This window comes from Mizuhopecten yessoensis, unplaced genomic scaffold (assembly GCF_002113885.1).
Source record: "Mizuhopecten yessoensis strain PY_sf001 unplaced genomic scaffold, ASM211388v2 scaffold213, whole genome shotgun sequence".
Taxonomy (NCBI): domain Eukaryota; kingdom Metazoa; phylum Mollusca; class Bivalvia; order Pectinida; family Pectinidae; genus Mizuhopecten; species Mizuhopecten yessoensis.
The window spans coordinates 1,420,703-1,447,713 of record NW_018403434.1 but is presented as its reverse complement, the minus strand read 5'-3'; the positions used below and the strand labels follow the sequence as shown (position 1 = coordinate 1,447,713).

Sequence of the window (27,011 nt, the reverse complement as noted above, 5' to 3'; positions counted from 1 at the left end):
AAATTCAGTCTGACTTCCTTCCCAATGACTCCACAGTTAACCAATTAATATATTTATATGATGAAGCTTAAAAACAACTTGATCACGGAAAAGAGGCAAGGATAGTAAGGCAAAGCTATTAACTGGGTTTGGCACAGTGGATTGATTTACAAATTGAAGAAATATGGAATTTGTGACGACGTTTTGAACTGGATTCATTGCTATCTTACTGATAGACTACAAAGGGTATTAATAGATGGCTACAAGTCAAAATTACAAACATTAAAAGCTGGTTTACCCCAAGGCTCGGTTCTCGGGCCTTATTTATTTTTAATATTTATTAATGACCTAAAAGATGAACTCCACTCCCATGTCAAACTCTTTGCTGATGACACTTCCCTTCCGTTTTGATAGATGGTGATGGCAGACATGCTGCAGATATTCTTAATGAGGATTTAAGGAGAATGTCTCTCTTGGCTGATAAATGGGGAATATCATTTAATCCAAGTAAAACTGAATCATGACTAATGTCCAATAAAAATAATTCTGAGTCATCCCCTCCAGATTTGGTATTCTCAAATAGTGTTGTTTTAAATGTCAAAAAATCATAAACATCTTGGTTTGTTTTTTAATAGTCGTGGATCATGGTCTGATTAAGTTAATTATATTTATGGAAAAAGCTGTACAAAACTACAAATAAAGCGAATGCTCAAACACAAGCTAGATAGAAAATCTCTTGAAATAATTTATAAATCTTTTATAAGACCAACACTTGAATAGCTTATGCTGTGTGGAATAATTGCACTCAGGGTGAAAGTGACTTATTGGAATCAGGCCAATTAGAATGTCTCAGAATTATATCAAGTTTGAGAAGAGGTACAAGTCATAACTTAATATATAAGGAAGTTGGTGTAGATAAACTAAAGATAAGACGTGATAATTACCAATGTATGTTATTTTTCAAGATACTGCAGCATGACTGTCCTGACCATCTTTATGATTGTATTTTACCATATTTTAATAATGATATTAATCCTCGCCTTAGACATCATAGAAACTGTATTGTTCCCTTGTGCAGAACCAACTTGTATAACATAGCTTTTTTCTAGAATGATGTCTCTGTGGAATAGGACAGACAGTATTTTTCCAAAACTTGCTTCATTGAGCCAGTTAAAACTGGAACTACTTAAGGAAAGCACACACGTTTTGCAACCATCTAACTGTACAGATATTTTTAAATACGGTGGCTCAAAGGAAGTTGAATATAACATTATGTCAACTACGGAATAAAGACAGGCAATTAAAATCAGATTTATATAATGGTCATCTTACAGATAACCCTAAGTGTGACTGTGGTTATATTATTGATGATGCAAATCACTTCTTTCTCAATTGCGCCAAATATATAGATGAAAGACAAGTTTTATTCCATGCGTTATCTAATTATAACGAAATTGATATCATCATCTTAAATACTATTACTTTTAATAAGGGTGATATGAACCTTAGCAGTGAATCAAATAAATTTATTCTCTCATTTGTTCTGGAGTTTATTGAAAAATCTGGATGACTATAATTTAAACTATACTAAAAATTATCCAACAATGTGTTTGTATTTGCTATTTTATAACAATAACTCTGGTGTAATTGGTGAGGATGGCACTGTGTATAGTGACAGTGTCTTTGAAGTGCCTCCAACCAAACACTAGGCTATACTACTAATTGAAGTAAATAGACTATAGTAATTGAAATGTTAAAATCTTTGATATTCCAGTTATTATTTTCTGTGAACATGTATTAAATGGTTCTAGTATTCTCCTATTAATTTGAACATATACTACATCTTTTCTATAATACCCTCTCTCTATATATATATGTATATATGATTGAAAGAAATGTGTGTATTTTCTCTGGAAAGAGCTTTTATAGGCAATGCCTGTGCCTAATCCAATTGTGGGGTTTTTAATACAATAAAATTGATTTGAAATTAAATCGGCACTTTCCGTGAACGAGAAAACATTTTTCCGTTAACGGAATGTGTGAGTGGTTACCTACTGGTATCTGGTGACTTTTTGCAGAGACCTTAAAATGCAGACGTGAACAGATGAGTTTTGATGTCCCCCTTGAATTTGGCCAGGGTATTTTACTTTCTTATAGCAGATGATAAGCTATTCCACAACGAAACCCTCCCAAAGCACCGGTTTCCATAGGTCACAGTACAAGATATTGGGACACACAACAATGATTTTGACTCCGACCGCAGTGATCGTGACGGCTGATACAGGGTAACAAGCTCATGTAGGTATGATGAGCTGTTCCATTCAGTGCCTTGTATGTGTACACCAAAATTTTGTACTGCGACCTGTATCGTACAGGTAACCAGTGCAATGAATATAGCACAGATATGATGTGCTATATCTTTCGAGTACGAGTAACCAGCCGTGCTGCAGTGTTCTGGACCCTCTGTAGACGACAAGTTAGTTTGTCAGATATACCACAGAGCAGGGCGGTGCCATAATCCAACCGAGAGGTAACAAGTGAATGCACCAAAATCTTGCATGCATCTTCAATTATAAACTGCCGATTACAGCCGATGTTCCTGATCTGGTAGTAACAGGATTTGGCAATAGCGTTCACTTGTTTCTCCATATGCTGTGATATAGCTTCTATATAGCGATATATTTAACACTTATTGCTGCTGGGAATGCAAGTTTTTGTAATATAGTTTTACAATGGTTATGTCAATGAAATTACTTGGAATTTTATATATCTTGCTTTGTGTGTTTATTTGCCATACTTCAAACAATTAGACTGTTAGACCCTGACGGACCCAAGATCCGCGAACCTGGGTAATTGGTCTCATAGGAGAGAACCACTCCTTTTTCATCAGAACAGGAGGACTTTGTTTTAGAATCGTTACAAAATATTATGTATATAATGTTTATTTAAACTCGCAACTATTAGCCAAGATATCAAACTATGTCGAATTAATAAGGATCGCTACGCTTGTATCTTCGGATTGGTTTGGTTTAATTTTGTATCAAACAATAAACAAATAGCAGTGCTGATAAACAATACACACGAAAGGTCAACGAGGAATGCCAGCCCTGCTATGTTACAAGAGGAATGATACATTTCCCGAATATTTCGTAAATTAAATGTTTCGACATTTTACATTTACTTAATACTAAATACCACCTAGTTTCACTAATTAGCTAGTCCCTAAATGAATATAAAAAAGTGCTTCTACGATAAATATGTGTCTGCTCAATGGTTACAGAGCACAGAGCTGACACGTTACGTCCTCACAAGAATTGACATTCCACAGTGATTAAGCTTTAATTGTGCCAGAGTTATCCCCCTCTTGCTTAGATATTGTACCTGTGATTTAAATTAGTGTTAAAATACTTGTAATATATAAACACACATATATTACTAATGATTTCTTTTAAATTGATAATAAGTGATAACTTTCTATTGAATGTTCGTCTTGGCGTATTTTTGTTGTGTTTCACGAGGTATTTTAGCTTGATACAAGTTTTAACAATCTGTGAGTGTGTGACACTGTTAGCCAAACATACAAAATACTTGTAACGGTGTGTTGTGGCGATTCGCTGTGAGACAGACATGCATTTGACAGTAAATCAAAAACTGTATTCTCCTACAACCACTATGTGGCACCCTGTAAGATTGTCAATTTATTTTAATTCTTTATATTCCTAAAGATTCAGTAAAATATATTGAGTCTAATTAGTATTACTTTGCATAATGTTGTGTCGTTGATTTTAATCCGTAATCCACGCTCCGCATCCGCAATCGCTGTAGTCTCGTGTGTTACTTTCGTTTTGAATGGAATGTATGTGAGTGTGACGTAATTGTGAATGTGATTGTATACCTGTTTGACCAGTGACAAACTGACCTCTGACAGCTGTCGCATTGCGCGATATTTCCCGCGTTAGTGTTTTATTTGCTTCTCTGTCCTTTCTTTTCTATTCACTTCCTATCTGCTCCTGGTAGAACCAGTAGAACCTTTCAACTATGATTATACTAGTGGATTCCCGGTACCACATACAGGGTAAGCTATTGGTCAAGTAAGCTATTGGTCAACTATAAGCTATTGTTAAACTTAATATTTATGCTAATTAATATTAATGCTCCATAATATATATTTATTGGGAATGCTATAACTTTCCGTGAATTGCTCATATATGCTTCTGGGTGTGGTTATTGGCTAAGCGAACACTTTCCTTATTTAACACTGATAGTATACTTCGGTGCAGTTTATTTGTATTCTAAGTATTATGTGAATCATATTCATATATAGTTGTCTAGGCTACTTCTTTAAATAATTGTTTTATCACTTTACAGCTTTTAAAAAGTATCGTGCGTTACAAAGTGAATTGTCCATATGTAAATGTGTTGTTAGGCGAGTTCGTTTCTGTATATTGTCTCATGTGTGCTTTAATATTGTTACAGGGAAATAAATTACACACTATACAAAGGCATGGTACTCGTCGGCTTTGTAAAAGAACCCAAACACCACAACTATAAGTTTCATATCCCTAATCCAATGGATAATACTGCTAAAAGTTGGTAAACGTTCTTGGTTACCCACTAGTGGATGACACGTATTGGTTACCCACTAGTGGATGACACGTATTGGTTACCCATTAGTGGATGACACCCTGGACGTGATCTTATGATATTCTTGGGAATGCGTTGTCTATATAATTATAGGCGTCTTGAAACGCCAGCAAGATATACTATACAGCATTAAAGAACAAATTTGTCATATATATAACCAGATCGTAGGAGAAAAACTGTTTTTCTTTCTTTTTTTCTAAAGGATTAGTGTAGCAATATGTGTGTGATTTAGGACAGCGGTGCTCGTATCACGGCATATATATATTATCCAGATAAAACAAATGTTAGATTAAGACACAAGAAGGAAGGACAGATTATTTACATTCTGTTTATCTGTGACAACGTATGTAGAGATGAATTTTATTTCATCTTAAAATTACAATGTTTAATGGATATTGTGTAACACACCAAAGTATATACTTATCTATACTATTGCTTATTAGTTTACAGTTTCTAGGGAATGGGAACCCTCGTTATACATTTGGCACACATACACAAAATGTATTACTTATGATATTACGATGCTCATTCTACATTGCATAAGTGTGAAAGATGTCGATTTCGCTGCTTGTTCATTGTACTTTTTATATTATGATATCGCTATAAAGGTATGCATTGTAAACCCATAAGTCGTACACTTCATGAAAGGTTATATTTTGGTTACGTTGGGCGTTATCGACCAATCACTCACTCACTGATGGTATATTCGATTGTTCGGATAATACATCAGAGAATCATATGGAAACCAAAAGTAGTGTTGCCCTGACGAATATTAAAAAAAACAATTCTAGGAATATAGATGCCCGTGCCATTAAGAATAGAAGGAGAGGAAATAGGTGATGTGAAACAAAGGATCGTTGTATAATGAATTGTAGAACTTCGTGAAATCTTTTAGAATGGATGATGAAGTTTTGTACAGATGAAAAAATTTAAGCATTTTTATCATCTGTAAGCTCATCATTCATGAACAAAAATAAATCAGTTGAGAGTGGATGGTTGATTTCGTTAAATGTATGTAAACGTAGTCGAGAAAAAAAGACAACAATGTAATAGATAATGTTCATTGGTTTCATTTGCTTGCATACAAGAACACATAGGACTATCAATTATATTTCTCTGGTATAGATAAAATTTTGGGAACTACACTCCATTCTTAAACTAGCATGATATATCTGCCCCAGTCCGGTACCAGTAAAGTAGAAATTTTGTGAGCGGGCTTGCGTAGATAGGTTTTAAGTTTATAAATTGAAGGGTTGTTCTTAACATAGTCAGGGAAGGAGTAGAATATTTGACGCAATTCCAGCTCAAATAAATGTATGATGTTCCCGGTATTCTGGTTAAATTTATATGATTTTGTTAAATTATTTTCGTGCCAGAAGTGAGAACACCGTTTTCCTCTTTATCTGAACCGCGTTGTTCCACTTCAAGGTTTAATCCTTCCCTTTCGGTATCGGAGTCAATCTCTTCCAACTCCTGTTGTCTCTGTAAGTAATACATACATGTCTATTAAGTATAAAATGTAAGATTGTTGACATTTTTACACTTGTATAATTCTGCAGAGATACAAAGCTGAAAATAAAACACGTATATTATTATAGTTGTTTGGGGGTGAACATAGCATATTCACGCCTAAACTAGTGAAATACTAAGAAAATAGCTCTGTATTTAATTCTGCGAGTTTATGCAATATAGCTGATCAGAAGAAACGAAAAAATAAAAAATAAAAAACTTTATAACTATCTTAGAACAAGCAGTATTCTAGATACAACTGTGAACTTGTGTAATAGTCAGGCACGCTCTCAGTTAGACATCCATGTAAATACATTTAACGGGATCCACAGCCTTATAATTCCAATCTTTCCATTTGGAGGACAACTGTTTCAAAATACAATTGTGTTTTCATTCTATATCACTGACATATCTCAAACATACACAAGCTGGTCCTCTAATAAGAACCTGAAACATTACTGTAATGCTGGAGGATAAAGATAATCCTTTGTTAACATTAATATTACGCATTTGTGTAATTCATTATGACCAAACAAACCCTTTTTAATAAATGTAAGCTTTCGTAAAGCAGACAATTATGCTTTTCAAATCAATTTATTAACCAATGCACATTGCATATAGGCATATAGAAATATACATGTTGATCAATACTTTACAAATATCTTGTACAATGGCGGAGAACATATGCAATAGACTCAATTCCATACATATGATTATTACTAATTCATGAAATAGTTATATGTTGGGGAACACGTAAAGCTTTTCCTAAGGTAACTTAGCGAACTCTTGTGAAGCATAATTTAAATGTTCATGAATTGATACAAATACGCCTTTAGCTGGCCAAATTTCTAGGAAATAACAACACGCTATATTCAACCATCATAATCAATTCCTTTAACAATCATTAACATACCTTTCCGAGGCCTGCCCCGCAGTACAATACTGTTCAAACAATTCCTATAACAATCATCATTAACATACCTTTCCGAAGCCTGCCCCGCAGTACAATATTTTCCTCAGACTCTCGGGTAAACAAGGACAACACAAGTCAAAGAAAGGTAACATGTACCCGACATCTACCTCTGCTGGGTCCGGTCTACCTACACAATGACAACCATACAACATATATAAACATTTCGTGTCTTACTATATATCCTTAAGTGTATTATGTTTTCACTGTCCGGTAGATGTCGGATAAGTTCAAAAATCAGAAACAGTTAGATCTGTAAAGCATAAGCGCTTTCATTATCAATCGGCAGACGCCTTACACAACGATACATGCAGATGCAAGTTTTGAGGTCCTTAATAAAGGATTCAGTGTTATATTGTGTAAAGTGTGAGGTCATAAAGTGAGGGTTTAAAATTATCATTCAATTTTGGGTATAATATTCCCGTTTATGAAATATGTTTGAAAATGATGTAGAAATATAGGGGGGGGGGGACATTTCATAAAGACAATAAAACCGTGAATTGACTATTTTATGAAAATTAAGGATTTATCCATACACATGACAAATAAGATAGTATCAGGAACACACATTGTCAACAGTTCCTTAGAATTAAAAATCAAAAATTGTTTCCATAAAACCGGGTATGTGCTCCTAATACATCAATGTGGCACAGGGAAATCTACCTGTAAGAATTGACACTAGGGTCCCCACGACGATGGTGGTCAGTATACTTAAAGGTGTCATCCAGTAATACGAAATAGAATACAGAATGTCCAGGCCGTGACTGCAAGCAAAGATAGAAAAAATATCATCTAATGAATCTCTCACATTAAAGAGAAATGTGTTGCTCTTGCGTTAGGTCAATGATTATCATGTCATTCGAAATGATTGTTGCATACTGTAAACCTAAATTATTATTATTTTCTTTTAGAGAAAAAAACCGATCTGATAATAAACGTTGAATACTGATGCATATGTTTAGAAAAAGCAAAACACAACAAGACACAGACAGCGCCTGAACCTGAAAATCTATTCAATGATATTTAATAATTAAATACAGGAAACTTTAGTTACCTTTCCTAAAGTCCGAGCTTTCCATAACAAAAAAAGTATTTACCATACATTTCCTTGTTGTAGATTGTAAAGGACATCACACATTCATTGCCCTTGTAATAGGGAAAGGCAGGGAGAATACATATTTTATTATTCCGTAATTAAAATATATTCTAACAGTCTAGATGATCAGGTTGTGGCGCCAGTAATTGTCGTCTGCTTTAGTCATTCGGAACTCGTTATAGTAATGATATATACCACATTTTATATAGCGCCCTATCTAGCTTACATTAACCACACTAAAGCGCTTTACAGTACATAGATATACAATTAATACAATTAGCGAATACATTAATCAATACAATTTGCAGGAATTTGCAGGAGCTGCCTTATCAGGCGTTAACTATTAGTCCTGTGCCACCTGGCTTATATCTCCCTATGTGTGTATGCCTGCATGTGTGCTGGAGATGTAATGTTCTGTTTGTAGTGGGACCGTGCTTCCAACGGCATCATGTATAGTGCTACCTCACTTGAATCCTACAGCACACTGGTTGTTGGAGCTCTCAATATTCATTCGTACGGCGACTTCGGGGATCGAACCCCAGCCGTCTGCGTGGAAGGCCGGAGTGTTAACCACTAGACCTATCCGCCCGTTTTATGGTGGATCTAGCCTCTTTTGGAGAGGGTCCGAATAAGGGAAATATGATCAGAACATTAGGCGCGTGAGGACGACATGCTGTTTTATAGCTTCGTAATCTGAGCACTATAATCTAATCAGGCACGTTGTTATGGAGATGAGGTACAATAATATACTTACTTTCTTAAATGTTCAATTGATGATGGAGTCGTGTGGCCTAGGTAACTGGTGACGTTGTACACAAGTTTTAACGACGTCAAAGAAGTAATGTTCGTAGGTGTATTGCCCCAGCACATGTCGACAGGGGCTGCCGGTAAGGTCGGCGGTGGAACCATGGTTGAAGAGAAGCTCTGACCAAGTGCAATCCAGAGAACTAATATCATGCCACTAATTCCGCCCGCAACGGTTCCCTGGAAGTTGTATTCGATAGTTAGACTTTCCATATAAATATATAGAAACGTTTCATTCCCTAATCTCGCTTCAGGAAAAGTCAAATAATCTTTTTAACCGAAAGGTACGCTGTTACGTTCCTTTTCTGAAGACGTATTTTATATCATTCAATTTATTTATTTAGCGAATTGTATTTCAAACGACTATTTCATGAAAACGAAACAATTCGCCAAACATACAATAACAGATATATCTTTTGTTTCAACACGTCTGATCAAAGAATCAGCAAGTAGAAACTCAGAAGAGGACCTCATTCACAATCCTTAGCAATATGTCATATATCATTAAACACACATTTACATCAGATATATTTGTTTGCATTTCTATGAAATTATGCCTTGTAATTTGTTTCACTGTCATGCTTGTTTTTTTATTGTGCGACTTATTGCCAAAATAAATAATATTTTATTAACAAAATAAGTGATCACCTTTACTCTCTATTTATACCGTTATAAATACTTAAATATCCCATTAAAAATAAGCAGGTCACTGAATACATTGTAGGTAAATATCTTCTCGGGTGTCGAAATACCAAAATAGCAGAATCAACAGTAGGTATCAACACCTTAGGTATAAAACACATAATCGTTGTCTAAATGGTAGCATTGGCATTCTACAGTAAATAAAACAACTTGCCTGGTGTTCCATGAATCATTAGGAAAACAGATATCTGATATATAAATATACATGCTAATGTTTCATCACACTATAGTGTATACTGGGTGTGTGTATATCATTCTAATACACGTGCAGCTGTAGCATTTTCCACAACTGCTTTAGTTCTATTTCCTCAAACAAACACAACAGTACAAGTATACCTACTTTGGAGTTCGCCCATGGACAGAACGCGGCGAAAAAAAACATTCCAGCAGCAGCTCCGCCGAAACTCGATAGCAAGCTATAAGTAATCTACATAAACAACGTAACATATAGTGTACATGTAGTTCAACCAGGATTCTATTTCATTTCAAATAAGAGGAGTATAAACAAGTTTCCTAAAAATACGATGAAATGACAACGAATCAAGAGTTTTTTTTATTGAATAATCAACCAAAAGATGCACATTTCCGCAGTTTTCAAAACTATATTCAAAATCAAATCAAAAGAAAACACTACCATGTCTCAATACTTATAATTCTATGTATTATGATAATTAAATAAGTCAATATCTTAAAATAGCAAAAGATAAAGAATTCCATTGAAATTACCTGACTAAGTGGTCCCGAGATGTTGGCAATCAGGAATGATATCGCTATCCCTATGATCCCGTACACAAAGACTAAAAATAGGAAGGTTTCATAATTAACTTTATACCATATCGACTAGTAATGCCTATTGAAAGCAGCCGAACGCTTGAATAACATCTTGTAAAAGGCTGTAATTATTAGAACAAGACATCTAACATTTCGTAATAATGATTTGTCGCCGTAATAACTTTTAAGTTTGGTTTTATTGCATAAAGGTAATAATGCCAATATGTTGACTTTTACTTGTAGTAAACCTTTAAACTTTACTAATACCCTCAATGGAATACCGGATAGTTTAGCTATGATCGTAGCTCTGCCCTCGGAGATATCCTTTACCAGTGGTTTCACGATGTCCTCTACAGTTTGCGCAGACAAACTACTGAGCAATGATGAAATTGTACTGAAAAGAGATAGGATGTGTTGACATGAACTCGAAAACCTATACCGTTTGCTATCTATAATGCTAAACAAACGATACTGCTCATTGACAAATAATGGATATCAACCTTCAGTGAAAGGCTTTTCATTAAACAAGCTAAAGCTTCCAATACATGTCAGGCACTCACTCGACGCCTCATTAACAAATCCAAATGCTTTCATTCATAAATCACGATATGATACACACAAATAAAGCTGCCGAAGTACAAAATCAAAATCGCAATAGATACTTCCAAAGCGAAAATGATCACTGACACAAGGATATGTAACCTTGAAATTCCCAACCACCTGAAACAAAAATAACGTCAATTACTGATGGGGTGGGGGTGGGGTGGGGGACACAGCAGAATGCTCAAAGAATTAACGAAATCATCCAGACATATGTACCCCAATCACCATTTCTCAAAAACGTACACGACAACACATGCTCCACGGCCATACACTGCATCAGCAAGCACAGTAAGTACCCAAGACGTACAATACAAAACAACGTTAATAAAACGGGTCCTACAATATAATATAAAAATGAATTCATCTCGCATAAAGATACAGGCATACAGGGCAATTAATTAAAAGAGGATAAGTAGAATAATACTCTGTATTCTTTGGCCCACACGTTACAAACAATATAAAACAATTACAAAAGTACATCGAATAGAAGCATGTTATATCAACATCGCATACCATTACACAAGCTCAGTCACATATATGTTACACTTCCAATGATCACCACTTCTTACTCGCAGAACACAACACGCCTCACACGTTTCTAAAAAATACAACAAGTTACAATAAACAGTGATATTTTCTAACCTACAGACCACAGAACTCCACAAAGACTATCAGCTAATGCATTACACTTGAAAAATTCTACACAGGAACCATATATAACATGAGAGAAGACATATGCAATCAGAAAATCATGCAGTTCAGCCCGTGTGTATCCTCTTTTAACCTTCCTCTTGAAAAATAAAACAGAAAATCTCACAATAATTAATAAGGTAATATTACACCAAAACCGATCTAAAATCAATTGTTATTAAACGTGGTACTCGTAGAATTTGTTTTAACGGTTAAATGTGATATTCTACATTCTAATGATACAAATTGAATATAATAGTAGAGTTAAAACTATCTAATTTAATCCATTAAAGATATATGTTTGTCGAGAGGATATTGGAAATAATCAGTATTCTAAAACAGCCTACCGAACACACGATAAGAGAAATCTAAACATGTTCAAGTAAATATTGTGTTTTACAAAATAGTATAGTATATATTGACATGTCTATTTCTTAGTTACCTTAACGATGCACTGAACAGAGCTGCTATGAATAATCCGGCCATGCCTGGCAGATCACGGAACAGGACTACTACTAAATAAGGAAGAATCTGTAAAAAGGAAAACAATTAACAAATAAGCAAATACAGTCTGCCAGTATATATTTCATTGATTCCTGACTAATGTTTAACGATGTTACGACTATCAACTGCCGTTGTATGACCTTATCTTGTAAGTGTTTGAACCATATTTTCAAATGCATTATTTTTTAAACATCAGCAACAAAACCGGGACTAAGAATTATAGTTAACCCCACGTTAGTCACACGCCTAGAACAGGAATTTATCAATTGCGCAATCAAAACTTTAAATCGTGTGTAAACTATAATGTGTAGTGAAACCTTACTTTGTGTTATAATCACCACGCAAAACAATCAGCGATTAACTCAACCGTTCATAATCAGATATATCCTACCTGATTTTTGAATATCATATAAACGCAGATATATCCTACCTGATTTGGATTTTTTATTGCTTTCGATGCAATTGGATCACACTGTGTTTTATGGAAATATGAATAAGCAAATATTCCAAGTAAACAGGACAGGAGGAAATTTATGACGGTCGATACGGTCGAAATAATCACAACCCTGAAACAAAATGGCTTCTGTAAGAAGAAATTATATGAGAATATTATTGATGATGTAGTAATACAGCGAGTTTGTTTATTGTGATTAACTACTACTCGTGGATAACTGGTATAGAACGATACTGAAACTCGTTTTAAAAGTTCATTAACTCTTTGTATAAGTGTGATAGACAAGAAAAAGGAGCCTTCGGATATTTGTTTATTAAATATATCAACAACAGTTATATATCATCTTCTTAATAATACAACGGATAGATGCATCGTAAAATCGCTATTCACACAGCTAAATTTTGTTCTGTTTAACGTCAGACGAGTTCCAGTAACTTACTGAATATCTTAATTTTCATTTATCCGCAATTTCGTTATACGACTATCATTTGTCCAAGAATAAACAATAATACTTCCTTACATACATAACATCGAAGCTGTGCTTACTTCCGTGCATCCCGTTGTGTAGGAACTGAACATATCCTCTGGATAGTGGTCTGTGTGGTGAGGATATATGTCAGGGATATAGACGACCCTACGACTAAGGACCACATCGTGTTACGGACTGTTGGATCCGGATCAAAGCTGGTGTAGGAAGCAGTGTAAACAATGAACAATGTAACACTTTTTAAGCATCACAACAAGTCACAAACTGTTTTAGTAATTAACAATGTAACACTTTATTTTAGCACTAAATTTTGTAACACTCTGTTTTAGCAATGAACAATTTAACACAGTTTTAGTACTGAACAATTCAACACACTGTTTCTCTAATGAGCCATGTAACGGACTATTTTAGGACTGAACAATGTAACACACTGTTTTAGCACTTCACTTTGTAAACGAACATGCACCAAAAATGGTTCGTTTTCCGTAATTAGTGAATAGTCAATTATGCAACGGATTGCAAAACAGTTCTCATCTATGAAAAATGATGATGATGATGATGATGGTGGTTCATTAACCAATATTCGATAACTATAAGAATAATACCTCGGCATTTGAAGGCGCATTCCATCATTGGCAAAATCGAATACTGCTTTCATTCCTCCAACGTCAATTGTTGTCTGTTAATAGAGTAATACACTTTATTGTGCATGATTGTTCGTAAATAATGTATTTGAGCAATGTTCGAGAACAGAAAAACTTTAATATATCTGAAGACTTATTTTATCTATCTTTCTTCACGCAGAGCATTAGTTGAGATTTGTTTTATTGTTAATAGGTGTTCGCAAAATTGTTGGAGCACGCCGAATGACAGAGCTGTCTAATATACACAGTGAAATAACCCATGAAGAGATGATATTTTGAACATATTTTCACCTTTCCATATCGAGATTATGTTATCATCAGAATGGTTTATGCATTTTTTTTCTATAATACGTCAATACATGGATTTGTTTATTAATTTATTCATTAAGCCTTATGTTATTGCTTATCTTACATTGTATGTTGTCATTAATTTGATAATAATAGTATATTACAGCTGCTAATAATTTATTGTTATATTGTGATGTGATAAAATCGTTTTACTATTCCTTTTGCTTGTGATGTTATGATAAGGACAATATTGAGAGACTGGTTTAACACACTATGTTCTGTTTGTACAGCGACTCATGGTTATTGGAGGCCGACATACCTTTATAATGATGCTGAAAATGCCGATGAACATGATCGTAAACTGGAAAACATCTGTCAATACCACGGCTCTTAGTCCACCCTTTCAAAAGTGAAAATTCACAGCCTTTCAAAAGGAAAAATCTTTATTCATGAACGTAAAGGGTACAAACAAGTTTTAGAAAGCATTAAATCAGCTACAGACTCGGCATCTCTACCTTACAACACTTACGCGTTATCAAACTCCATTTCCTATATAGAAGGAAGGAAACTCAAAGTAAACAATGTATGAGTTGAACTCTTGTTTTGTGTTGGATCAAACTTGAGGTTTTTGAAGTAAAACCAATTTTCATGATGTAATACTTACCATAACTTTAGTATGCATATACAATACCTACACCCGTCTTTGTAGCCCAAAAACAAAAGATTCAAATATCCCTACCTCCCTACTGTGACGTAACCCATATCTCGACGACGAAGCCACGGAGTGATCTCCCTTCCTCAAACCCCTTTTATATAGCCTAAAGGCAGCCGGGATGAGGAGGCAAGGGGAGGAATACAGGGTGGGACTCCATAAATTTATGGTAAGTATTACATCATGAACATTTGTTTTACTTCAAAAACCTCAATTTCATTTCAGTAATAATTACCATAACTCTAGTATGCGAATTCGTCTTACCGTAGTTGAGGCTTCGAATCTAGGCAGACCAGGCTGACGGAACAAACTCGAGACATGCTCAAGGTAGGGAAAGGGTTCAAAGAACCCCCCTAATAAAGCCCCGAAGGTAATTAAAATATGGAAAACCTCCCCGTGAAGCGAGCAGGTGTACCACCGTGGTGCCTGATAGCATACTATTTAAAATCACTGAATTACTGTGGAGTAACAGCCACAGACTGTGCAACCACCACCGGTCCAAGGGAATACAATTAATCAGAATGAGAAGCCAAGAACCGGAGATAAAAATCCGTGAAGGTAGTCTGTCCGCGCCAGAACGCCGCGGACATGACCTCCTAAAAGGGGGACCCATTGAGGAGGGCCCATGACGCAGCAAGGGCCCTGATCTCATGAGGTCTCACCTTATACAACGCCCGAACCTGATCATCCGAGTGGTCGTAACCGTACTTGATGACCTGACAAATCCATCTAGATACTGACTGAGAGGAGATATCCTGTTAAGAATTAAGAACGTCAAAAAAAATGAAAACTATCCAGTCCGACCATCTTTTATATTTAAATAATCGTATTTAATGTGATATTGAACTCCCGTAAATAAAAATAAAAACAAAAGTTCTTTACACCGGAAGTTTACCCCCCCCCCCCTCCCCCCTTCTATCTCTCTCCCTTATGCTTCAATCGTGACTGGTAGACGGCAGATGAGGAAGACCTAATTGATCGAGCGATGCGATCTGACACGTCCCTAGAAAAGCCTGCCTGAGCGAGGCCTCCTGAGATAGCTTCCACGCGTGAAGGGGGAGGATATCCGGACGAGAGTGCATCGTCCTGGACCGAGGCTGGCGAAGGAGGTTCGCTCTGAAAGAAAGAGCCAGGGGCTCTTCCACCAGAAGCGACAAAAGCGCCAGAAACCAAGGCTGCCTCGGCCACAGGGGCGCTATCAGGAGGAGGGAACACTGATGCTCCCGAACCTTCTGCAGCACCCTGCCCACCAGGTTGAAGGGCGGGAATGAATATGCATGCATTCCCTCCCAATCCAGTGACAGAGCGTCCACGACCCAAGCCCTTGGATCTGGAACCGGAGAGACAAACGTTGGCAACTGATTGTTCAGTGAAGTGGCGAACAGGTCTATGTGAGGCCTGTCCCACACCTGACAAATTCCCTCGAAAAGCGAGGGATTCAGTTGCCACTCTGTCAAAACCGGCTGGCGGCGCCTGGAAAGATTATCTGCCAGAACATTTAACCTGCCTGGTACATCTTGAGCACATTGCTGTGCTCAGAGAGCCGTCACCAGACCACTTTCCCTCGAGATAAGCTCCCCATCCAGTCATGGATGCATCCGTGTACAGGGTCATAGTGGGAACCGGCTTGGACAAAGGAACCCCTCGGATAACATTGTCCTGATGAGTCCACCAGCGTGCGTACTCCTTGACCGACTGGTTCAGAGGAAGCCATGCTTCCCAATCCCTTGAAAAGTGGCCCAGTCGTCAAGGAGAAACATCTGGAGGGGCCTGATGTGAAGTCTCCCTAAGGGGACCACATCGGCCAGGGCGTTGAGATATCCCAGAAAACTGAGAAACCAACGTACCTGGACTTGAGACCGGCCGATAAAGGTCAGAGCAAAAGCCCTGGCCTTCTCGAACTTCTCCATCGGTGGAAGGGCGATGCCCTGAACCGTATTGAAACGGTTCCCCAGAAAAACAAAATCCTGAGATGGGGAAACCTCCGACTTTTCTCTGGAAGGAATGAAGCCGACCTTGAGTAAGAGTTTCAGAACCAACCGGGTGACCTGTACCAGAGACTCTCTCACTAGGTGGAGCATGAGGGAGTCGTCGAAATAGATGTGAACATCTATTCCTCGAGAGTGCAGGAATCCCACGACCACCTGCAGCAGCTTGGTGAAAACCAAAGGTGCAGTCGTGAGCCCGAACGGCATGGCCCGGAACTGGAAGACCTTTCCGTTGCAAGTAAAACGGAGGTACTTCCGTGCCGACTTCTTGATGGGGATGTGGAAGTAGGCGTCCTTTAGATCTACTGAAGTCGCCCACATTCCCTCTCTCACGGAGGCGATAATACCCCGAGGAGTCTCCATCTTGAAGTGAGGAGAATCTACGTGCTTGTTGAAGGCACTTAGATCTATGATGGGACGCCACGCCCCGGACTTCTTTCGAACCAGAAACATTCTCGAGTAGAACCCGGGAGTGCATCCCGACATAGGAACCTCCTGGACCGCGCCCTTGGTAAGCCTGCTCCGGATCCCCCGGTGGAGTAAAATAAATTTGGCTCTGACGCTAAGGGCGGATCCCGCACCAACGGAATGCCTATTCCCTCCTTGATCACAGACAAGGCCCATGCGTCTTCCGTAATTTCCTTCCACTCTGAAAGGAAAGCAGAAAGACGACCCCCCACAGGAAGATTTGGTCGAGGCAGATCGAGACCTTGCCAGGCAAGAGAACCGTCTGCTGACCCGAAGCCTAATCCTGCGGGAGAAGAACCTAAGCTTTAGCCGAGAGGACTGCAGTCCTCCCGGCCAAACTAGTTGTCTGACACGACCAAGGAGGGAAGAAGAAGGTAAGGAACCCTTTTTCTTACCCCCAGGAGGGTTCTTACCCTTCTTACCCTTCCATTTGTTGCCCTTGAAGGGAGGCTTATACCTGGGCTGCGCAGAAGACTGCGAAGCCGAAGGTTTAACCTTCTTCTTAGGAGGCGCTGACCCCTGCGAGGTACTCGCCTTCTCAGCCTGAATCCTCTTCACCTGAAGTGCAGAGGCGACCGAGTCCTCCTTCAAATCCTTCTGAATAGAAGAAAGGGCCCCTCCAAAAAGAGTGGACCCTGAGAAGGGGGCAGTCAACAATCTGGAGCGGTAAGGCTCATCGACCGGGCGGTTTTTCAAAACTGAAAACCGCCTAGCCAACAAGACATTGACGAGCGATGACACCTGCGAAGCTGCCAGCGTTCTCAATGCCCCGTTCATGACAGAGGTCACTCTGTCCTGGATGTCGGCCTGCTCTGTTTCGATAATCCGACCCTCAGGCAAGTCGGATACCCTATATAGACAAACCGTCAGGTAGTCTATATAAGACAGAATCTCGATGGAGAGACGCAGCAGTCTCTCCTTGTGGTGTTCTTTGGGACCGAACACCACCTGGTCCACCGATTTACCGGGCCAGGCTGCAAGTTCCCTCGATTCCAGCTTAGCTGGTTGAGGGGCAAGCAGGCCATCATGTGTGGCATAGTCAGTGGCGTGCACTTCTGACAAATCGCCAACACTGAGCTGCAACCCAGCAAACCCAGGACAACGGATTGAAGAAGAATTCTTCTCTAAAACCCGAGACTGGGCGGTGGCCAGAGCTGAAGACACAGTAGTGCCTTCTGGCAGAGAGCGGTCCGACCGAGCGGACACCCGAGGAGCCACAAAAGAACCCAAAAGGGTGGTGGGCACGGGGACAGATGACGCCGAAGGTGGTGGGCAACCCCCCTCCCCAAAAACCCGGGAAACGTCGTCCCTAAGGCCCCGCATACCGGACAACACATGCTGGGCCTCAACCTCAGCATTATCAGGGTCACCCTCATCCTAGGCGTCCTCCTTAGAGGGCAAGCATCAGACGACTCGTTAAGACCAGCGTCTATATCCGAGCAACCAGGTGAAAGATGAACAACATCATCGTCCTCTGCCATACCCGCGCCCTCAACGTCCATAGCCTCCACACCATCCAGACCAAAAGCCTCGGGCGGAGGAAATGGGCCAGCTAGAGGGGCCAACTCGAGAGAAGGCTCCCCGTACCGGTATTTAGGTGCAGTGCGGCTAACGGCCGTGGCTGTAGGTTTACGCTTAGTAGCCAAAACCCTACCCTTGGACCCAGAGACCAACGAGCCGAGCCTGCCTGAGAGGTAGAAGTCCTAAAGGTCCCACACACCTTCTTAGGACCGGTCGATAAGGCCCCCGAAGTAGCAGAATGTTGGTGGCGGGGAGGGGGGCATGGGATTAAACCCATATCGCGGGCTGGGAGTGACCCCAGAACTGGCAAAACTGGCCGGATGCTGCCGCAACCTAAAACCATCCGCAGGCTGGTAAGGGCGGCCCAAGGATGGTTGCCCGCAGGCACCCGTATACCCTAAGCCAGGCGAAAACGGAGACCGGAAACCGGCCCCTTGTCCAGCAAACCCCCCAGGTTCCCGGAAGAATGAAACTCAAGACCGGACCTAATAGGACCGGGTCCGGGTAACTGACCGGGAGGATAAGCCTGACCAGCATTGGTGGCAGGATTAGTGAGCTGCGCGTCACTAATCCCGGTAGACACAGACAATCCCGAAAGAAAGTCTGTGGTCACACCAGGACCTGAACCCGAAAGAACAGGCCCGGCACCAAGACTGTCCCCAACGACAGCACCAACTGGAATGCCGGGATCACTGACAGTCAGTGACCGGCGGCCGGTAGTCCCTACCCGAAGGCAAGCGCGAAAGCTTACGGGCGTTCCCGGCCAATTCGACCCTGGGCTGTGCCAAGCCAGGGTCGGGCTGCCCCTCCCCTACTCCAGGGAGTTCCTGGACAGGAAGGGCCACCCCCTGCTCACGAGAGGGACTCGCCGAAGCGAGACCCCCCCCGACAGGAACAGAGACAGTACCACCAGACCCCAGAGAGCTAGTGGCACGACCCCTACCTCTCTGCTTCCCTCTCTTACCGGATTAAACAGACGAATCTCTCTTACGGTAAGTTGAGGGTAGCTTTGGAACAATGAAGTCCTTGTCTTGAGATTTAGTCTGTGAACAAAGTTCACAAGGCGAAACCTCACTGCAAGGACGGCACCTGGGACAAGCATCATGAGGGTCCCGTTCCACAAAGAAATGGGAACACCCATGAGCTCTACCACGTCGCTGTCCCGACCGAGACATACCCTCCAACGCGAAAATAAACAAAAATTTACAAGCAGATAAACACGGGAAAAAAATAATAAAATACGATAGTACAAAATACGCAACGTAGAAAGAATTTCACCCGTATTATAAATCAGAAAACGGTTAAAATAAATAACGTTTGCCGAAACAAACAACCGTCACCGAAATAAACAGATGTCGGAAATTAACCCACAATAATGACGGACCGTGGCACACCACCGGCACACGTGGAGTAAAATAACCGGCCGTAAAAGGCACAAAAATAATTTTCAACAACAATTAATTGTATTAACAAGGGCAGATGGGTATAAGGCACACAAACTGCGCAATAAATTGAGTTGACACTCGAACCAAACCGACAAAACAAGGTTTTGAAATGGAGCTAGCTCCGGGCGTCAGCAGGCAGCAGGCGCCATAAACGGAAGAGGGAGTGAGATTACTCCTTGGCTCTGTCGTCGAGATATGGGTTACGTCACGGTAGGGAGGGAGGGAGGGATATTTGAATCTTTTGTTTTTGGGCTTCAAAGATGGGTGTAGGTATTGTACATGCATACTAAAGTTATGGTAATTATTACTGAAATGAAAAACACTGTAAAAGTTGACCTTCATAAAAATGAAACACAAAAGGTTTAAACGTGTAGAAAAATGCATCAAAGTAGAATGATTTGGTTGTAAAATACATCATATTTTATCGATTGAGCGAAAATCATCATGTATTGATTGCAAAAAGAACTATATCAATTTAACTTTTCATAGACGGTACATCATAAAATCTATCATGTATTTGTTGAAAAGCAACGCCTTCAATCAAAACGTTGGACTGTAAATAGCTGATCACATGCAAGGAAATGAGGTTGGTCTTCCTTACTTAAAATGCAAGAATGCTCTACTGGAAGTTGTTTGTGGAAATATATTGACTATGATAAATAGGAAGAAGATTAAAAGTATGTATAATCATGTTATTGTATTGTTGGTGTATATATGAGTTTATGCTTACCACTGCCGTATAGATAATAGCCGAAAAGGCCACCACCAAAACAGATGCCCACATCGGGAAGTTGGTTACTTTAGGAAAAGAAAGTTTCAATGTACAACTCATAAAAAATACTAGTATAAACATGTTTATATGAACGTCTATCAATAATTACATTTATTCAAATAAATGATTTTATTTTTAGTATGTTTGTGGTCTAGTTAGAACATATTCTTTTTTTTACTATTTATGTTTTGATTTTGTTTGTTATTAATATTTATACAGATTTCTTCTTTCTCTTACCTGTTTCGATAGCAATTCCTGGTCCAAACAGTACAATCCCCATGTAAAATATCTTCATATGAAAATTTTAATTCAATATAAATGCACGAAAGTTAATCGTTACGAATCACTGGTTTGGAGCGATTTCTATCGTAGTATCATGGGCCAAATAAAATCCTACAAAGTAGGAGTTGTATAAACAACTTTATATTAATGATTTAAAAAATATTCTGAATAAAGATAAAGCGAAAGAACGTTTCTGTATTCCCATGGCTATTTATGTTCCGCTTGGTACTCAGTTTTCGTTTTAGTAATCTTTTGCTGAATCATTTGTAATATATATAAAAATATGATTGTAAATCTAGCGTAAAAAAACCTGTTATATTCAAAATGTACTTTACATGAATATTTTTGTAATATTTACGTCATAGAAAATTGTAAAAATTGTAATTTGTTTTATGTTAATAAAATAATATTACTTACGTTGTATAGAATTCCCATAATAGTAGCTAGGATTCTGGGTATTCTACTGTTAAACCTTCTCTGGAAATACTAGAAATATACAAATACATGTATGTAAAAAGGTTAAGATACAAATCATTATTAGAGATCATTATATTTTGTTATATTTTTTAGTTTAGAATCAAACTATATCAACTTGCTGGATGTGTCTTCTAAAAGATACAAATACAATCTGATTATTGTTCTCGTTATATACTTCCTTCTCCAAATATTCAGCGAGAAGCTGATAATGGAGGAAAACTTTAAACGAAGCAAAGGACAAAACTGATAACCTAACCTGCATTTATCAACACTTTTCCGGGTTTTTTTTGTTTTCAGATTACGATACTTTCCTCCAGTAACACATAGATGCGTTCCAAACTTACAAGAAGCCATCCAGAAACCCTAGCTGCATAATTTAAGTACTTATATATAATCTATTCTATCACTAACATAATCGGGATAAGGACTAAACAATGCCTTTTTACCTGATGTATTTACAAGATCTTTCATCTGAAGGAAAGAATGAAGCGTTAATGCTAGGGTAATCTCAGTATGTGCAACTGTATTTAGTAGAACAACGTTATCTGCATCTTTGGGCAGGCATAATTGCAATCATTCTAATTACCCAGATATGAACGACAGGACTCATGTCGATTTGATATATGGTTAAGACCATTTCATCTTATCAAAGCTACTGCGGCGTAAAACGTTAAGCTCAAATTCAGCATCATCCGCATCATCTTTTCAAGATAGCAACCATAGATGTATCACTGTTAAACAATTCTTCTTAGCCAGATTCACGGACGGATGTTCAGACGCATATACATAAATAATGTGTCTACACAACTTCGTTGACAAAAAATTATCATCTTCGCACTTTCAGTTCTACCATTCTTTTCAATTACAACATTTCCCTGGTATTATTATAGATACGTCAACATGTCTACCATGTCGAAAAAAATCAATTTTAGAAACCTTTACATGAATGTTATCACATTGGCATCAACAAACTAGAATAATTTGAAATGTATTAATATTGTTATGTTAGTGAAAATCTGCTTGGTATTTTGAAATTCCAAATTAATGAAAATGAAATGTTCTTTCTAAAACGCATGAAAGAGGACATTAAGTTATGGTGCTTTCAAAAGACAGGCCCTTACACCGAATGTCACATATTCCAGCACCAATATATGATCACGGTATGACACGACGAGACAATGGCATTGCTTACTCTGCATATATTTGGATATCCTATCCTATTGTATGTAATATAAACAAAATATCAAATAAATAAAAGCATATTCATAGCTCTTTATCATATAATATGATTGTGTTGGTATTGATATCATCAGTAAACCTCTTTTATTTCCACACTATGGTAAAACAGTACACGAAACTCGCTATTAAACTACGGACATCTAACCTTTACAGGTGAAGTAGAGAGTTTGTTTGGTCAAAGTCGTCGTTTCTCTTGTTAATCGTTGTTCCCCTAATTGCAAAGCGTAAGTGCTAATATAACAAAACAATGGGTACGATTAATCTTTCACATAAATCATCCATTGTGCAAATGTAAGATTCAAACAAAGGGATACAAATTGCGGGTACTTCTATCGCCGAATGTAACAAACCTATTTATCATTGCTCCTATAAAAAGCTTTCAACTAAGTAATAATGGTATAAACACATTGTCGTCGACGTCGGTAAGATTCGAATAAACACCAGTTAGATAATTGTCCGATTGTTCTTTTATTTTGTTCCTATTTTGCCCTTGTTATATCGAGTGTGGGTTTTGTTCCTATTTTGCCATTGTTATATCGAGTGAGATTTGTTCCTATTTTGCCCTTGTTATATCGACTGTGAGATTTGTTCCTATTTTGCCCTTGTTATATCGAGTGTGAGTTTTGTTCCTGTTTTGCCCTTGTTATATCGAGTGTGGGTTTTGTTCCTATTTTGCCCTCGTTATATCGAGTGTGGGTTTTGTTCCTATTTTGCCCTTGTTATATCGAGTGTGGGTTTTGTTCCTATTTTGCCCTTGTTATATCGAGTGTGGGTTTTGTTCCTATTTTGCCCTCGTTATATCGAGTGTGGGTTTTGTTCCTATTTTGCCCTTGTTATATCGAGTGTGGGTTTTGTTCCTATTTTGCCCTTGTTATATCGAGTGTGAGAATATGGCGCCCTCATTTTCCAGTTTAATAAGACACCTCGGTGTTTGAAATATACAACGTTTTATGTCAGTTAGATGTTAGATATGTGATGAGGAATTCATAAAGGTCTTGTAATTCAAATCAATAATAAGGAAACTTTCTTAATATTGTGGAACTGACGGCCGAATACAGGCGATATTTTATCTATGTTTTCTTCTTCTATTTCCGTTGCTGGAATGTTTTGGTTTTCTCGTAATTTTCTTCAAAAAAAAAGACAATCACTTACCTCATAAAAACTTGTTACCTTCAGTGGATAAATCAATGGTACTATTGAGACCAGCGCAAAGAGATTTGACACCGCCAATCCAACCGCTTACCAGATGAAAGGTATGCCATACACGTATATTTCGGTGGGATTGCCCAGAAGCATAATGGAGGATTGGAAAGAAACTGTCAGAGACAAAGCCACCGGAAATATTTTAAGTTTCCTGTTTCCCAGAACGTACTGCTCTAGATTGTTCTGTTTTGGCCCCCAGCATGCATGGTACACACCTATTCCGAGGGAAACTAGAAGCGTTGATATAAAGACGACGTAATCCATCGTCGCTAGTTTCTCCATGTTGAATCTGTCAATATCTGCTGTAAAAGACACGTTAGATTTATTATTTATCTGTTGTTTTGTTTCAGAATAATGTTCCTATATCGTATATTCACATTCGGAACGGCTTTGAAAACCAACAGATTCCGAAGTACACCTTTATTCGCACTAAAACATATATAATTACTCGTTTCATAAATCTCATATGAAATGGAAACTCCTGTAAGATCCTATAGATGTGCTGTCATATCCAGTAATCATAATGTTACTATATCCCATGCAGGTTGGGGAAAGAATAGACCTGCTGTACCAGCAACTTATCGTTAAAGGCGACCAATGTGGGGCCTCAGCGGAATCAGACATTCTTCAGTGTCTTCTGCTAAAGGAATATTGAAGAAACCGCAATTGATCTGCTGCCCCCATTTCAACATTTAGGAACTTTATATTTTCAATCTACTTCTAACTACCATTTGTTTCCTAGCGCTTTGCTTGGCAACATCACACTTCATAATTTAGTGTTAAACGTTAGCACAGGTAAGGAAGGCAATGGGTTCTGTCATCGGTCCGGGACATACAAAAGTTGCTATTCCCTTCTTCACGTTCAGCATTGGCGGTAATGACAACAACTGGTTCACCCGGATGCCTTCGGTAGTGTATTTCAGTGAGTTCGCACTATAAAATCGGCATCAGATCCGGCTATTACAAAGAGACATATACATCAACATACCCTGCCTCCTGCACACACACCCACATACAGGCATACACATGGAGGCAATTAAACGACCTTAGCTGTTGATAGGACGTTAAACCCTTTACACCTAACCCATAAATCGTCACTGGTGGCGAACCTATCGTTTGTGCTGTTTACAGGTTTCGCGCAAGTAACGTTCAAGCGAGGTGGTAACAAATATCTAGCCGTTGACGTGTATTTAAAGTTACAAACGCACTAAAACATCAAAACGACATTTTCTAAAATCTTATACTTTTCTTTAAACCTGGACAGTTCTCATCCTAACACTCCGTTGCTCGCCATTTTCGCCAGTCTCTCATAGCAGGTAAGAGCTCTTGCCGTTCGACATATGAAGTATTTGCATGCACGTTTATGAGAAACACCCACGTCGTTGCTGTGAACCACCACCGTCACATCAGAATTCAGTTTGATATTAGCATCCCAGGTCTACCTTCATCTGGAAACATTTGTGACGTATCCCGCATTGACCTTTTTTTCGACACTACACCCAATCACAAATCTAAATGTACGTCTTGATGCACTGTAGACATTGTCCCAGTACACTGTCAACTATCTACATTAACTGAACTGAGATGTTTACCACACGGCAGGTGGTTAATTCCTCATGGTACAGTGCTTGTGACTTGGTACACTGCACACTGTACTGCAATCTTACTGGTATATGTGATAGCGCGCTATTTCTAATATGAACTGTGGCAAAGCGGGGGACATGATGGATTAGTATTAGAACATATAAAATATGCTAGTAACACTATGATGGAGATAATTGTACATATAACATTATCGAAAGCGAAAGCTATCCAGAACATTATAAATATGGTATTGTGATAACTTTATTCAAGGGCGGGAAACGAGATAGATTATTAATGGATAATTACAGGGATATAACGTTAACACCCGTTTTACAGATTTTTTTAGAAAAGGTTCTGTTCTTTAGAGTTATAAAGAAATGCAATGAAATTAATTTCCCTCACAAATTGCAACAGGGGTTTAGAGAACAATGCGGTAGCATTACGGCTGCTTTCATTGTGAAAGAATCTATCTCTTATTATATTGAGAAGAGATCGAAAGTATATGCAGCTTTTCTTGACAATCAAAAAGCGTTCAACACTGTATGGATCAAAGGGCTAATGTATAAAGTGTATAAATTTGGATTCAATGGCAAATTTTGGAGAATTTTATATACCTCGTTTATTGATGTTAAAGCATCAGTGCTTTTCGAAGGCAAGAAAAGAAAGACGTACACTATAGGACAGGGGGTAGGTCAAGGTCGAGTTCTCTCTGCTTGGTGTTTCCTTGTTATGATAGACGACCTTGCTAGTGAGTTAGACAATTGAGGTCTTGGACTTACGATAAAAGATATACAGGTACCATGCGTGTTATTAGCGGACGACACATTAGTATTGTCAACCTCTATAGGGCTACTTCAAAAAGAATTAGATATAGTATATACATACTCTACTCGTTGGCGTCTCAACTATAACTCCACAAAGAGCTCTCTAGTAATATTTCAATCCCCACGTCGACGTGTGATGTCAGAAGAATGTGGGCCTATACAATGTAAAATTGGTTCCGATATAATTCCAATGACATCACAGAAAACGTACGCTGGGATAACGTTTACCCATAACCTACAATCAAGCAATAGTATTTTTGATGCTTGTGTGAAAGGAAGGACTAACCTAAATTCACTTTTAAGTATTGATATTCATCCCAATGGGCTGAACCCTGTATTAAGTTTTAATAT

At 38.5% G+C, this 27,011-nt stretch overlaps 1 pseudogene; it reads right to left on the bottom strand.

The window, feature by feature from the left end:
• Positions 1 to 5,979: 5,979 nt before the first annotated feature.
• Positions 5,980 to 24,534, bottom strand: LOC110464773 (annotated as a pseudogene).
• Positions 24,535 to 27,011: the final 2,477 nt, after the last annotated feature.